This window comes from Apium graveolens, chromosome 5 (genome assembly GCF_009905375.1).
Source record: "Apium graveolens cultivar Ventura chromosome 5, ASM990537v1, whole genome shotgun sequence".
In the NCBI taxonomy this organism is placed as follows: Eukaryota; Viridiplantae; Streptophyta; class Magnoliopsida; order Apiales; family Apiaceae; genus Apium; species Apium graveolens.
The window spans coordinates 161,811,408-161,816,758 of NC_133651.1; the positions used below are offsets into that span (position 1 = coordinate 161,811,408).

The 5,351-nt window shown below is 36.4% G+C and overlaps 1 non-coding gene across 1 annotated transcript; it reads right to left on the bottom strand.

The window, feature by feature from the left end:
- Window positions 1-4,574: 4,574 nt before the first annotated feature.
- LOC141663085 (small nucleolar RNA R71) lies at window positions 4,575-4,681 on the bottom strand. Its single transcript, XR_012551170.1, has one exon. It is a non-coding gene; the product is annotated as a small nucleolar RNA R71 (small nucleolar RNA).
- Window positions 4,682-5,351: the final 670 nt, after the last annotated feature.

A 5,351-nucleotide genomic window follows, 5' to 3' on the forward strand; every position in this document is an offset into this window, starting at 1 on the left:
TTCATGAAAGTGATGATGAATAGTGTAGAATAATAACTTTTCTTGGTTTCTTGATTTTCATGGCATGATCTAGGTTCCTTAAGCACAACCAAGCCTTACCAAGGTTGGACCATCCATAATAATACATTCCAAGCTTTCAATAAAGGTATAAGTCCTTGACCAAACTTTGTTTAATGTTTAAGTTTCAAGAAACTTTAAGATCTTAGTTATAAACCTAGTTTTGGTAGTTGTTTTGTGATTTTCTTGATGTTTAGTTAGTTAGATATTAAGGTTGTTATTATTGCCTCAAGAACATGATGTTATTGAGAGGAGTTAGTGTTGAGATGATGGTATGGTTATTGTTGATGGTTGGTTAGTGATTTAGAGTGTAAACGAAACTCGGGTCATAATCGTAACGCCGTTAAAATGAACGAAACATAACTATAAGTTTTCTGCAGAGTTACAGAAAGTATAAACTGTAGTTTCTTGAAAACTAAGACTTTATTATGATAGAAAATGTTATGAGGATCATTTAGGAACTTGATTCTCTTAATTTCGATTTACAGATCAAAAGATATGACCGTTTTAGTAAAAATGTTTTACGCGATAAAAACTGCTACAAATTATGAACTTTGCAAATAGAAATGATCAACTTACGAATATTCAAAAATCATGAAATTTGTAAAAACATTAAGAAATAAAGTTTATTAACTGTCATCAAAACTTCAAGTGAAAATATGGATTTTTCAACTTTATAAAAATATCGGAGCCGAGACCCCGCGAATAAAAATCCTTAAGAATCGTGAGCGGAGCTGAGGGTCGAAACGTAAAAGGCATTAACGGACAAAAGAGATTTAGAAAAGAAAGAGAATATGACGATTAATTGTACTTATTGGAATGATAAGAGTAAAGTAAGTTGCGTGACCGATTAATAAGTATCACGTATGTACAAGTAGCAATAAATACGAAAGGGATCTAACGAAACAAAATTATTTATAATCATAGATTTTTGGGCGGACCCTAGAGCACCCTCCACTTCAAAGTACCCATGAAATTTTACGAAACCTACTCCATATACTGTTGTGTTGTGAAAAGTTGTTTTACTATCTTTCGGCTAAATGTCATGCTAGCCATGATGATAGCATTCGAGTTTTTACGCATCAATAACGATTGTGTTACGATGTATATATCGTAGTATATTTTAGCGCTGTCATAAGCGTGATGTATAAATCATATGACCGAGAGTCGGTTGGATTTATAAAATGAAAACCCGAGATCCGTGATGTTTTGGACGATCAAAAGTCCGTACTTATTTTATTCCAAGGGACTTGATGTCCACTTGCGAAGTATTAAATACCTCGAATTTATTTAAAACGATTCCAAAGATCGTATTCCCATAACTATATTTAATTACTCGAATAATTAATATTATTTCAATTATTCATTTAATATAGGAGAAGGATTCTCCAACGATTACTTATTCCAAACTCGATTAATTATATTATTAAAGATTACTTTAATTATTTAAACATAAATTAGTTGAGGAATACTATTTCAAGTATTCTTTAAAAATATAATTATTCGAGGTTTAATTATTTAGTAAATAAATATTTATTAAATTATTTCATATGATTTAAAATTTATAAAACCTATTTTAAAATATTTTCTGATGATTCAAAATATTATTCTAACTATTTCGGATCGTCGAAAATATTGTCTCGACGTATTTTTTTAGATATTTTGACTACTAGTTTCAAAAGGATACTCCTCCTTAAATACTTATCTGTTGACAGCGGTCAACTCACATTATCTTAGTGCTTCCTCCGAAATTTCCGGAAGTACATATATATATATAAAAATGAGACGAGATGTGCCTATCAACAAACAAAACGCCTTAAGAACTTTGACATGGTTTGAGTTCTTGATATATGATAGGATTTCCTAAAGGACAAGGGAGGGGTAGAGATCCTGTAGTTCGTGTACTAGGGAGACTGCCAGAACCTTGGGAGACGGTACCATATGTACCTAAGGACCTGCGAAGTGTGTGTATACCCAAAATGAGACACATAGCCCGTATGCGGCCAGGGTGATAACAAGGAGTTTGGAAGTCATCCTTCTACTCGTTGAAAAAGGTTACTAATTTCCGTCTTACTACTGACCATCGTAAGCGGTGCCTCCAGTGAATGTCCTAAATTCTTCCAATTGGAATTGTGATGCAATACCATAACCCAAGCCTACGTGTTGGGTTTACCATTAAGGTATTTGCAGGCTAATAAGTCAACAAAAGAATTATTTTCGAAAGAAGGTGTGTATCACCGAGATGACCTATTTTAAATAAACATATTTATCGTATATGGAATCAGACATGAATTTCTCATACAGTCTTTTCATATTGTACATTATTATGCTGGGCATTATAGCTCAAACTTGTTTTCTTAAATTGACACAACACAACAGTGAATTGCTGAGTGGCATTTATGACACTTTATAATGCTCTAATAAGCTTTGAATTGATGCATTTGTACTCAAGTTGTTAAGTGTTTTAATGTGTTTTCTAGTGTTTTTGCATTTCAGGCATTAATCTATGAATCAGGTGAATTAACATTGTTTTGGTGCTAATTTGGTGTCAAGGTGGTGTTGGAATAAAAGCTCGTGGAAAGCTGGCTCGAAGCAGCAAGGAAAAAGATGAAATCTGAGTTTTTCCCCAAAAGGACGGCGCGCCCACGCTGTGATAGCACGCGGCCGTGCCAGGATTCCAGAATAATAGCGCGCGCACCCGCGCTGTGATGGCGCGCGCCCGCGCTGTGATGGCGCGCGCCCGCGCCGGTGTGGAAATTATGAATCCTGATTCTAATTTGATTCTAAGTGGGGAGACTTCCAGATTGCAAAGGGCTGCTATATATATTCAAATAAGAACGTTTTTATGGGAGAGACATACTAGAGCGCAAGGAGAGCCATAAGAAGACCGTTTTAGCACAATTACGAAGGTGAAGAAGATCTTGTTTTACTTGTGAATCTTTGTTTTAAGTTGTATTTGGATGCTAGTTTTCTTACTTATGAACCTTTACTCTTGTTTGTACTTGGTTTTATTTATTCGTTATAAAAACTACATTTGTTATACCATGCTTTCATCGGAACCCACGTTGATGATGAGTCCGATTATGGGCTAATCGTCATCGTGCGGTTCTAATGGATTTATTTATGGATTTCATTAGTTAAATTGTTTCGACGCATTAGTATGTGGTGATTGATTGATATCCTAGTAATGGTTGTGCGTATTCGTCTTATGAGCATCGCGAACTTATAAGATAGTGTGTTAATTCTTAATGAAGCGACAGTGAATTTAAGGATTTAGAACTTGCCATGCTAGCATAGGTTCATATATTGTTATGCATGATTCGTAGGTATTTTTACCCATCTTACTTGCCCTGTGTAATCAAGATAGATAACTTGTGCTTAAACCATTATGTTGTCAAATTCTTTAGACTTATAGGGTCTCAATATAATTGGTGTCTATTCAGCTTCTATCTCTTTTGTGGATGTCTGGTTGTATGGTACTCGTGCAACGAAAGTTGGCGTTTATCAGTTTCATATTATCTGATTAGTGTCATCACAATTGCATGCTAAGGTTGAGAATAATAAGGCTATTGAATGAAGTATTTAATAAAGTTAGAATCCCACGTTTGTCAAATATATTAATTCAGTCAATCTTAATTTCATAGTTATAATAGTTAGCGTAATTCTTAGTATAACAACCTCAATTTGTTATCGTCTTAGCAATGAATAATAACCATACATTGTTGCTTAAGTGCGTGAATTAATTAGTTAACCAATATAGTCTTTGTGGGAATGAACTAGAAAAGATTCTATACTACTTGCGAACTCATATACTTGCGTGTAATATTAGCGCGTGTTTAGCGACTAACAAGTTTTTGGCGCCGCTGTCGGGGACTGAAGTGTTAATTTATAGTTTATGTGCTTTCCATCAGTGGTCGTTAAAGTTCATTGACTCGGTCATTGTTACTTATTTGTTCCTTGTTTTATTTCAGGTACTCTAGCGAGGGTGTATTCATACGGGTTCGCGTACTCGTAAGAGAACACTGGATAAAGCCGAGGAAGAACTTGTGGTAGTTCGTAAGGAAGTTTTTGAGGAATAAAAGAAGGTAGAAGAAGAAGAGAAAGTTGAAGAACCAGCATTAGTAGAGATGGGTGATCAAGCAGAAAATCTAAAGGCTTTGATGGACTATTCTCAGCCTAAGATTAATGACATTCAGTCAAGCATCATCAGACCAGCCATCAGGGCTAACACTTTTGAGATCAAGTTAAGCACGATTCAGATGATACAGAACTTAGTTCAGTTTGGGGGTTTTCCTACTGAAGACCACAACATGCACATCAGGGATTTCATCGAGATCTGTGACACCTTCAAGTTTAATGATGTAACTGAAGATGCTATCAAGCTACGCCTCTTCCCATTTTCTTTAAGGGACAAAGCTAAGTGCTGGTTACACTCTCTACCAGCAGGGTCTATCACCACTTGGGAGGATCTTGCGCAAAAGTTTCTCACTAAATTCTTCCCTATGGCGAACACTGCTGTAATCAGGAATGCTCTTACTCGGTTTGCTCAGCAAACTAGAGAATCTCTGTGTGAGGCTTGGGATCGATATAAGGAGATGCTAAGGAAGTGCCCACAACATGGCATGCCTGATTGGATGATTATCAACTGTTTCTATAATGGATTGGGTGCTACTTCTAGACCCATGCTTGATGTAGCATCAGGAGGAGCCTTGTGGGCTAAAATCTATGATGAAGCTTATGAACTTATTAAACATATGGCTGCTAATGAGTACCAGAATCCTTCCCAGGGGCTGACTCAGGGAAAAGTCGCAGGAATTCTGGAGTTGGATGCAGTAACTGCTATCGCTGCCCAACTTAAGGCTTTGACGATAAGGCAGACACATTGGCTAATTATGGAGTTAATCAAATCGCTAGTGTCTGTGAACTTTGTGGTGGTGCCCATGAGACTGATTAGTGCGCAATTTCTAGTGAATCAGCTCACTTTATGAGCAACTTCCAGCGATCGCAGCAACCAGTTCCAGCCACCTATCATCCCAACAACTGTAATCATCCTAATTTCAGCTGGAGCAACACTCAGAATGCCGTTCAACAGCCTTATCAACAATATCCAGCTAAGTAGTACAACCCCCTGGTTTTTAGCAACCACAATATACACCAAGACAACAACTCCATATGTAACAAGCCAATGAAAAATCTGAATTAGAGGAGTTGAAGCTTATGTGCAAGAGTCAAGCTATTTCTATCAAGACCTTGGAAAATCAAATTGGGCAAATTGCCAATTCCTTGCTAAATCA